We start from the raw sequence: 11,684 nt of genomic DNA on the forward strand, positions 1-11,684 counted from the left end.
TTTCCTGTTCTCTCCTGCGTTGTTCGCCCGATGTTTTCATCCTGTTCGTTTCGTTTCCCGTTTTGCCGTTCGTTTTCGCCCGGTTTTTCCTTTCTGTCTGTTTCATTTCCCGTTATGCCTTGCCTCGTATGTCCGGCCCTCCCACGCCATTTGCTTGTCTCCCTGTTTAGTCGCTCTACCCCCTTTGTTACCGGTACTGCGCTACTCGGTATCCTCTATCCTGATATTCGGTGGCTCTATTATTGAGTCGCCCTCTTTTGGATTCGGTATAACCATAGTCCCACAACTGAAAGGTACTTTAAATTGAAAAATTAGCCCTTTCAAGATCATGGCTGAGCTACAAGAGAAACTGAAGAAACTCTATTGTGCAAGATCCAATCTTGAGTCGGAGTTACAAAACATCCACAAAGACATCACTGACGCCACAGATCGGCAAGACAGGAAGGGTTCAAGTTGAACGCTTGATTTCTAAATTGCAGATTACCTTCATTAAATTGGCACAGAAGAATGAGCAAACCTTTAGCGTGGCCAGTAAAACCGAGAACCTTGATTAACTTTATCCTGCTTTTGAAATAAAAACACAAAACTGCCATGCGGAAAATGGAGCTTGAAATACAAATGTAGCAGACAGCCTTTCAAGAATTAGAGGAAAATCATCGCCAGCGTGTTGCGGCAGCTAATATAAACGATTCCAAACTGATGAATAATCGTTTCCTGTTTACTCACCACTCACGCGAAGTCGATCTACTCAGTATTAGGGGATCAGAATGAAGTCAGAAACTTTAACAGGTTTGGGTAAAATCGTTTCCTCTCAGTAAAACACTGACTGCCACAAGCAAACCTCAGTGGTTACGTCTTTGTTCAGTAACCACCGAATCTCCAGCTCAAGATACTGCTGGATATTTAATCGTTTAGGACAGCAACACAGTTAAAACAATGAATGAAGCTGCACACATGCCTTCAGATTCGAAAGCTGTCAATGTTAACAGTCAGAGTAAAAATGATGTTTTACAGATCGAAAACTTCAGTAATGCAGCCGTCGATTTAAACCACCTGGAAACGCTATCCTGGTGTGCGCCGCCAAGATTTGCAATTTGTAATGCTCAGCAAGAAGCGCTGTATCGAGAACACCTCCAAGCTCAACGACGGTATTCTGACAGTGATCAGAGGGTGAAACAGGCAAGTAGTTAATCAGGCAGTGGTGTTTAGAATCTAGGTAACCATTTTCAAACCGACCTATGCATTGTACCCGTCCACTGACTCCTGTAACGAAAATGGTTCGAAAAGTTTCAGTAAGCCGGGTCGGTTACATCTGCAAAGCCTCTTGTTCCAAAACAACAGAACCCACCTCAAAGTAATACTCCAAACGCAACACAACTCCCCAATACCCACCCCTGCATAACTTTGCTCCATCTCCAAAGCCAGACGTGGACCCGGCGCCCGTAGTGCCGTCCAAAACTCCGGACGTCCCTTAGTTTTATCTGCAACCAACTCAGTGTAGCAACACAAGTAGCCACCTTTAACAACCCACAGCAAAACCCTGTCCATTCGCCTCCAGTCCGCCTGTTACCGTGTCCCACCGCGCCAAATTTGTCCTTAACTGCAACTCTGACCTAAAGTTATGACGTTTTCCTAAGAAATACCCCCAAACGTAAACCGGATGACAAATAATGCAACCGAACAAACTTATGATTACCATTTTTTTTCGTAAAAGAGGTCTCAGGCACATATAAATGTGCCTCTAATTTGTTCCACTGTCAAGTTCTAAAGAGTTTAAATAAAAAAGACCTCGTTTTACGTTATCTTTATCCGCAGCAAACTCTATGAAATTTGCATTTTTTTAATTACTTAGTCATTGAAGTCTTGAAGAGGCTTGAAATTTCTTCAATTGTCTTTCTGAGAGTGAAATAGGAATAAACCTTGCTCCTTTAAAGATTGAAGCTGAGTCAAAACCATCCTAGTTCTCCTAACATTGGTGGGACATATGTTTGGAACATTGGTGTTATCGAGAACAACTATAAAAAACTTTTGCTAGAAAATGAATCAGTTAATCGAAATTAAATTTGTTTCTCAACTCATGTTCGATGGACATTAACTAGAAAGCATATCATTTTCGTTCGATGAAATGGTCCACAAAATAACCAAAAAAAGGTTATTTTTGTTTTATTTTCTGCGTTTGTAATAATTCAGTATCTACATTTTCAAGTATCTCATAAATTTAAGTGAATCAAATAGTTTTTAAGCTAACTCATTGCTTGCTTGCACACAAGATTTATCATCTCTTAATGTAGCCGTAGCAATAACACAGCGCTAATGAAAACGGCAGGAGTATTAAAAAAAAGAAATTTTACAGCTGAGCAATCAGAAGTGAGAAAATGTAAATACCGTTTTCTGCTCGGCTTTTTGCTAAGCAAATTCTTCATGTTTTAAAATAGGATATTAGTGTTAGCTTAAGTCTGCTCAGCAACCACGTTAAGCCGAAAAAGAGAAAATTACATATATTTTTAGTGGAAACTGATCTCACGACTGGTTGTGATGGATTCATATCGAGTCCCACGGGCGGCTAGGCATAGCCATGGCCACACATAGTATCAAAAATACGTTTTAGAAATAGCTTCTGTCAATTTTAGGTTAAGTGAACACAAAGTGTTTTTTGAACTTCTCATCTCTCTGGTTCGGTACGTCTATTTGCTGAGATGTCACCCAATATCACGTTGCAATATATTTACAGTTGCAAACGTGCAGCATCCAGTGTAAAGCTTTCCTTGTCATAAATAATTGCGACAGCGAGAGACAGAAACTGTTAGACGATAAATTTTTTCTAACAAGTAAATTGAAAATATAACCCAGGGTTAAATTTTATTAGTTTAAAATGTTTTATTCAATATTAGTAAAATGCTAAAAATAAAATTTAATGGCTCGGGTTTTCAAAGCTAAAAAAAACTTCTGCTGCCAACAAAGTTCTTTCGCAACGGTACAAATTTGAATTGTTGGAGCAGATGCTGTTTTAACATTCGTTTATACTGTGAGTGCGATTTGATAATCCGTACTTCACGCCGAAGTTTATTCCATTTTTGGATGCTTATTTTTTGTGATGATCAACTGCTCAACCTTAGGGGAATTAGCTGTTCAGTTCTGTTGTTTTCTCTTACTAAGACGTTACCAATTAGGAAAAAAATCTCAGCACCGTCTGATTTCATTAATGAAATATTTTTCCTAAGTTTTGAATCACTCAACTGGCTGATTAAATGTTCTGCAGGCAGAATGACAGATGTTACTAAGAGATCTCTATGTAACGGCTGCTCTCCTATCAAAGTCAAGGAAAACTTTACACCGCCCAGTTCGTTTCAGCGGTTTCAAATCTTTCCGGATATTGTATTTTTGCAGTTAACCTTTGTGAACTGTATTATCCGCTATACTGTAGAATACCGTTGCATTACTTGTTGCTCAATTACTTCTGATAACTGATCGCTCAGCTTTGCTGAATACCAAGCTTGTTTCTCTCAGAATAACAAAATAATTCAAATTGAAACAATCAAAATTTTGTTGAGTTTTTGTTAATAACTCAAGCTATAAACCGAATTTAGGAATTCTATTTCCAACAAACTGTAGCCTTGTAAATTGGCTATACTTCTGCAAAGTTTCAGCTTTCTGCTACAAAGATTACAGAAAGGGGCTCAATTACTGTAACTATAGGTGAACAAGAATAATAATTTTTCTAACTTTAATGTTAGCAAGTCTCTCTATTGGTTTCAATAACACCAATTTCGAACTAGAGTAGGCTTCGTTAAAGCCAGTAAGAGAAACTGACTTTATGCTTTGCACAAAGTTTCTCTCACTTAGGAACTTCGTTCCTTCAGAAAGAAAGTTTTGAGAATATCAAAGTTAATTCTCTTTTCACAAGTCAAAGTAAAGTTAAAACTGTACAATCATTAATATGATCTACAGAAACAAGACACGATAACAAGTAATTTACCGCTCAAGAAAGGGTGCTTCAATACGCACTGTATGTCAGTTTAATATAACCAAATTGCAAGTTTCAACTGATTTTTGGTAGTTTTTTCAAGCTCCTTTTATGCTGCTAGTCACGTGGATTTACATGTCAAATTCAAATGTTGATTGGTTGTAGATAATGATGTCGACAGAATGTGAACACTTTTCCATAACGCCACTTTTTCAGTGTAAATTTGATGTCATGGGAAATTTGTTAACCATGTAGAACTTTTGTCGAATATTCTGTATCAATAACAGGTTGATTCGCAATCCAATCGCACAGAATCTGATGCAATACTGTTAAGTCGTAGTATTGTTTTGCTGGTTGTTGAGATAGTTCGAGTTTGAGTTATAGTTTGACTTCATGAATGACGATTGTGTTCTAATAATGGTTGCTAAATATAAATGTTGAACAAATGACCAAATCCGTTTGGCTTTGATAGAATGTAGCATTAAATTTCGCTTGTCACACTATTCTAGATTTAAGGCTTGAAATGGCCTTGAAGCGCTATTCAATTTGATTTCTGAGTTGTTAAGCTCAGCCGCAATATCGCCGGCCCTGTTTTCCATCGCGAAAACATCTTTTCCAGGTAGTACTGGGGCGAGCTTCACTACTGGTCTCTTGTACACTCCGTCGTTCGTTCGAACTATCGCTGATCGAATCACACCGTCAGACCCATCGATGGTCTCCGTAACTCGACCTAGATTGTAATATCCACGCTTATCGCTGTCTTCGATCAACCAAACGAGATCGCCTTCTTTAAGGATTTCGTTCGCCGTAGATCGCCATTTTTGCCGATTATTCAGAGTTGGCAGATATTCTTTCCGAAATCTGTCCCATATGAGATTTGCATAGGCTTGAGTTTGTCGAAAGAGCTTTCGATGATCGACAAATTCCTCCGCGCATGGTAGGTAGAGTAAGCAAACGTTCCTGTTGCCAAGCAAGAAGTGATTGGGGGTCAATGCTTCTAAGTCATTAACATCTGAACTGACTGGAGTCAAAGGTCTCGCGTTCAACGTCTGCTCAACAATACACATCGTTGTTGAAAGAACGTCCTCGGTGACTAATCTGTTCCCCAACACTGCATACATTGCTTTCTTGCAACTTCTCACCAACCGCTCCCATACTCCTCCAAAATGAGGTGCTGCGGGTGGGTTGAACTTCCATCTGATTCCTCGTTGAATTAGATGTTCTTCGATCCCTTCTTTGTTCCATTCCGCAACGTATTTTGCAAACTCTCTTTCAGCTCCAACAAAGTTTGTCCCGTTGTCGCTGATGATTGTATTCGGTTTGCCTCTTCGAGCAATAAATCTCATTATTGCATTGAGACAACTATCTGTGTCCAATTTAGGTACCACTTCTATATGCACCGCTCTCATAGTTAGACATGTGAAAAGACAACACCATCGCTTTTCATTTCTTCGCCCAATCTTCACAAAGAAAGGGCCAAAGTAGTCAACTCCAACGTTTGTAAAGGCTGTTGAAGCATCCAACCGCTCTTCGGGTAGATCTGCCATGACTGGTGCTATCGTTTGTGCTCTGCCTTTTCTGCAGGTAACGCACTTGTTCTTGATTGATCTTAAGGCGTTCCGTATGCCTAGGATCCACATCTTCTGCTGAACAATGTTTCTTACATGCTTAGTGCCTTCGTGTTGATTGTCCTTGTGCTCGTTTCGCAAGAATAATTCAACCGCACGATGTTTCCAATGTAACAGTATTGGATGCTTTGCATTGAAATCCAACTGACTTTTGCCTATTCTGCCTTTGGCTCGAATAAGTCCTTCTTCATCCAGGAAGGGGGAGAATTGTAGAATTTTGCTGACTTTTGGAATTTCCTTTTCAGCTTTGAGAGATTTCATCTCTTCACCAAACTGTTCTTGTTGTAGTAGCTTGAAGATTGTTACTTTTGCTTTTGCTCTTTCTTCGATGCTAACTATGAGTGTTGCTGGTCTGTGTTTGTTCAATGCTCGCTGTACGTATGCCACTGTATTTACTAGTCTGTTGAAGTTACTGAATCGTTCCCACTGGATAACAGCTTTCTTCTCTTCAGCCTGTATCATGAAGACTGACGAGGGTATATTCTCTTCATCTGAGGCAAATATGAGGTTCAACTGCTGTGGCCATTCGCTTTCTGGTCGCTTCAACCAGGCCGGCCCAGTGAGCCACTCACTTCTCTTGAGTTCTTCAATGTTGATTGCTCTGGTGCCAATGTCCGCTGGGTTGTTGATACCGCTCACATGTTTCCACTGTGAAACATCAGTTGTATCTAGTATCTCAGCTACTCGATTGGCCACAAACACTTGTTGTTTGCGATGTGAACTGTGTATCCACTGCAATACCGCAGTTGAGTCTGACCAAAAACTGCAACTATTTATCCTCATTTCATGTTCCTTGACTATCTGTTCTTTCAACCTCACTGCCATGACTGCCGCTTGCAACTCCAATCGTGGTATTGAAAGATGCCTCATCGGTGCCACTCTGCATTTTCCAATGACAAATGCTAAGTCAGCTGAGTATTCTTTTGGTTGTGAACGTAGATAGGCCACTGCACACATCGTGTCTTCAGATGCGTCAGCAAACACATGAAGTTCGGTTTTATCCCTCTCTCTGTTGAAGTATCTTCTATCGATGCTGGTTTCAGCCACTATTGGAAGTTGTTCTTTCCATCTCAGGAATTCTTCTTCTTCACTAGGCTCCACTTCGTTGTCCCAATGTTGTCCATTCTTAGTCCAGATGCCTTTCAGAAGTCGTCTCATATGAACACTGAACGGAGCAAACAATCCGATCGGGTCGAATACTGAAGATACCAGTGACAGAATCTTCCTCTGGGTTATAGGTGCTTCAACTTCCTTGTTCGTACCTCTGCATACTTGAAGACTGTCATCAGTAACGGTCCATTGTAGTCCTAGCACTGAAGATCCCTCCGTATTGGGTTCCACTTCGACTTGCTTCGTATTGCTGATTGACTTCAAGTCTTCTGGGATTGCTTTGGTAACTGCATCGTTGTTGCTTATCCACTTCTTCAATTCAAATCCATGTCGTGAGAGAAGAGGTTGTAGTTGATTGAAGACTTCAATTGCTTCTTCAGGGGTTTCTACCGATTTGATGAAATCGTCCATGTAGAAGTTGTTTTGTATTGCTTTTGTTGCTATTGGATACTCTTTTTCGTTGTCCAGTCCCACTCGTTTGAGAGCATAGTTCGCGCAAGTTGGAGAACTCTTAGCTCCAAATACGTGACGCTGATATTCGTATATCTGAACAGGTTCGTTAGTTCTTGGACGCCATATAAACCTCAAGCAACTTCTATCCTGTTCGGGAACTTGCACTTGTAGAAACATCGATTCGATGTCGGCGGTTAGGGCTATTGGTCCTTCACGGAATCTGAATATTGTTCCAATCAAGCCGTGTAGCAGATCAGGTCCTGCTAGTAGCTTATCATTTAGGCATACTTCTTTGTACTTTGAGGCAGCATTGCAAACACGTCTTACTTTGCCAGGCTTGTTCGGGTTTAGCACTGGATGGTGTGGCAAATACCATACTTTCCCGAACGTGCCTTTCGCTTCGGACTCGCCCAATATCTTTACGAATCCTTTTTCTACGTCTGTATCTATTGACTGTTGATACAAATTCTTCAGGTTTGGGTCCCTTTGGAATCTTCGCTCCAGTGAGTAAAGCTGACCCAAGGCTGAGCTGTAGTTGTTCGGTAGGTTTGGCTCTGGTTCACTCCACAGCATTCCTACTTCGTACCGCTCGCCTGTGAACTTTGTCGTACTCTCTAGCATCTTTTGTGCCTGCAGTTCCTTCTTTGACTGACTGACGACGTTGATTTTGGAAGCATAGGTTTCTATGTCCCACCAGGTTTGAATATTCTCTGCCACTTTCACATCTTCAGTGAAGGCGAAATGACAAACATTTTGTGCTCTTTTGCCCGTCATGGGTCCACTGACTACCCATCCTAGCTCTGTTAGAACGGCGAAAGGTTCACTTCGTGTTCCTATCTTATAGTCCAATGGGCGTTGTAGCTCATAAGCATCTTGACCAAGGATGATGCCAACTTCCATCAAGTTGAAGCTTTTGTTGGGTAAAACACTCAAGTGGTTGAAGCTTTGCTTCAACTTGTTGTAGTTGTAGTTTGTGTTTCCCAAGGAGATTGACGGTTGTGCAAACGCTTCGATTGAATGCACCTTTGAATGTAGTCCCTTTATTTTGAGAGGAACCTTTTCTGTCTTCAGGTCCTTCGTTCCATGTATGCCAGCTATGTTGAGCATCACACCGGTGCCTTGGGCTCGTAACTTCTCTTGCACACTTTGATCGATGAATGAAACCGTTGATCCACTATCGAGGAAAGCATATGTGTTCAGCCTGTTGCCACCGCTCTGTATTGAGACAGGAACTATCTGAAGAAAGCTAGTAACTTCGTTACTCTGGCTGATTGTTGCTGCGCTTACGTTGACTGCGTGATTGCCCTCGTCCATTTGGTTTTCTGAGTGCAGCAATCGGTTGTGCTTCTTGATGCATCCATTGATGCCGCACGCATTGACTTTACAATCTTTGATTGCATGCCCTTTGCCTAGACATCCGTAACATAAGCGTTGCTTCCTCACTGCTGCGTACCGATCATTCACACTCATGTTCCTGAATAGTGGACAGTTCCATATTTTATGAGTGCCATCAGCTAGCGGACAGTGATCACTTTGCGTTTGCTTTGTTTCTTTCACGTTCGAACTTGCACTGAAGTTCGATGTTTTCGAGAACCGTTTGTCTCTATTTGTGCTTCTTCGGTCTTCTTCTCTTCGCTCTCCCTTGAAAGCTGAAAACCCTTCGTGCACGAATGCTATCCTTGATAGCCATTTTTCAAACATAATCAGATCAGGCCAATCTTCATCTTTATCATCAACCTAGAACCACCACTTCTCTTTGAGAACTTGGGGTAGTTTATCTACTGCCATGTACAATGTCGAGCTTGATTGCAGATCACCAATCTGCTTGTACTCTTTGAGCACATTCACAAAGTTCGAAACAATAACTGAGAAACTGATCAGACCTGTTGAGTCGTGTGGTTTCACCTGACTTGCTTTGCGAAGGCTCTCCAGTTGTGCATCAATGATCACATGAGGCCTTCCAAATTTCCTCTCCAGAATATTCCATGCAGCACCATAGAATTGTCCAGAATAGCCCATTCCAGAGATTGCTGACCTTGCCTTGCCTGTCAGTAGAGTCTTCAGATGGCTCATCTTCTCTGAGTCTGGTATTGGTCGTTGATCCACTGTAGCAATGAACATACTAGACCACTCCGGCCATTCGAGAGGGTTCCCGTCGAAGTTGTTCAACTTCAGCTTTGGTAGGCTACTACTACCTGAATAGCCAGTGTTGTATCGTAATAGACCAGCTCCGGGGGAAACGTCTCGGTCTTCAACACTTGAGGATCGGTCTCGTGAACTGCGATATCGTGAGAAGTGACTCTGCCTGTTCACTTCAGGGGTTGCTTCGAAGCGAGCTGTTGATCGATCTGGTGTTAGAAGGTTGTCGATTCTGCTGGCCCAGTCAGAGACATCTCTTTTCTTGGGGGTCCAGTTGAAAGGCGATTTGTCTCGAGCACTGGTTGATTGGGAACGAGCATCATCGTTTTCTAATGCCGTTCTCTTCACTTTGCGCTCCAGCTCACGCTCTACCTCCAGCAGTTGATGCTTGGTTTCCAGTTCTTTCATTTGCATTTCCAGCTCTAGCCTCCTCCGCTCGAACCGTGACTGTTCCAGTCGCATCTTCGTTTCGAACTCGATATCAAACTTCTTCATCCTTTCCTCGCGCCTTTGCTTTGCTGAAGATGTTTCCGAAACATTCTCCGTTTCTTGGCCACTTGCTGTTGCTCCATTTTGCACTGTTTGAGCAACTGGGTTGTCCGTTTGGTAGTTGTTGCTCTCGCTGTCGTTCACTGCTTGGGTTGCGTTGCTTTGCTCTGCATTCATTTCCGGTTGCGTGCCTTTGCTTATATATGCAAGCCAATGATAGTCCAAACTTGCTTTGCACTTCCTTGCTTCTTTCAGATGCTCTTCAACGAAATTAGCTTGATAGGGCACAAGCTTGTTTCGACGCTGCAGTTGCTTGGGTATTTCTTCCTCTAGAAGGTGAACAGTCTGTTGGTAGAGGACCTTTAGTTTGTTGGGTCGATCTGAATCTTCAATTATTTTGTAGCCAATCCCTGTTTTGGTGTGGACTTCTTCCCGTAAATCTTGGAGCTTCTTGTCGTACCTTTGAGCTGTCGATTGAAGCTCCTCTCTGCTGATTGTGTTAGGATTGCCTGATTGCTTTTTGCTTTGCTTGCTCTTTTTAAGCGAGGTTAGTTCTTCAACGTAATTTGCGAAGTGCACTCGGAACTTTCGCTCTGCCTCACTGGCGTTGCGTTGTTGATTTGTTTGATTCTCTTTGGGGGGTGCCTTCGGCACTCTCTTCATCAGATTGGACAGCAGTTTGCCTTCCACTGTCCGGGTCGGCGGACCAAATGTAACGGCTGCTCTCCTATCAAAGTCAAGGAAAACTTTACACCGCCCAGTTCGTTTCAGCGGTTTCAAATCTGTCCGGATATTGTATTTTTGCAGTTAACCTTTGTGAACTGTATTATCCGCTATACTGTAGAATACCGTTGCATTACTTGTTGCTCAATTACTTCTGATAACTGATCGCTCAGCTTTGCTGAATACCAAGCTTGTTTCTCTCAGAATAACAAAATAATTCAAATTGAAACAATCAAAATTTTGTTGAGTTTTTGTTAATAACTCAAGTTATAAACCGAATTTAGGAATTCTATTTCCAACAAACTGTAGCCTTGTAAATTGGCTATACTTCTGCAAAGTTTCAGCTTTCTGCTACAAAGATTACAGAAAGGGGCTCAATTACTGTAACTATAGGTGAACAAGAATAATAATTTTTCTAACTTTAATGTTAGCAAGTCTCTCTATTGGTTTCAATAACACCAATTTCGAACTAGAGTAGGCTTCGTTAAAGCCAGTAAGAGAAACTGACTTTATGCTTTGCACAAAGTTTCTCTCACTTAGGAACTTCGTTCCTTCAGAAAGAAAGTTTTGAGAATATCAAAGTTAATTCTCTTTTCACAAGTCAAAGTAAAGTTAAAACTGTACAATCACTAATATGATCTACAGAAACAAGACACGATAACAAGTAATTTACCGCTCAAGAAAGGGTGCTTCAATACGCACTGTATGTCAGTTTAATATAACCAAATTGCAAGTTTCAACTGATTTTTGGTAGTTTTTTCAAGCTCCTTTTATGCTGCTAGTCACGTGGATTTACATGTCAAATTCAAATGTTGATTGGTTGTAGATAATGATGTCGACAGAATGTGAACACTTTTCCATAACGTCACTTTTTCAGTGTAAATTTGATGTCATGGGAAATTTGTTAACCATGTAGAACTTTTGTCGAATATTCTGTATCAATAACAGGTTGATTCGCAATCCAATCGCACAGAATCTGATGCAATACTGTTAAGTCGTAGTATTGTTTTGCTGGTTGTTGAGATAGTTCGAGTTTGAGTTATAGTTTGACTTCATGAATGACGATTGTGTTCTAATAATGGTTGCTAAATATAAATGTTGAACAAATGACCAAATCCGTTTGACTTTGATAGGAGAGCAGCCGTTACACTCTAGATCTCAAATTTTTTCTCATATAC

The sequence above is a fragment of the Convolutriloba macropyga genome, chromosome 3 (assembly GCF_964194025.1).
Source record: "Convolutriloba macropyga chromosome 3, txConMacr16.3, whole genome shotgun sequence".
Taxonomy (NCBI): domain Eukaryota; kingdom Metazoa; phylum Xenacoelomorpha; order Acoela; family Convolutidae; genus Convolutriloba; species Convolutriloba macropyga.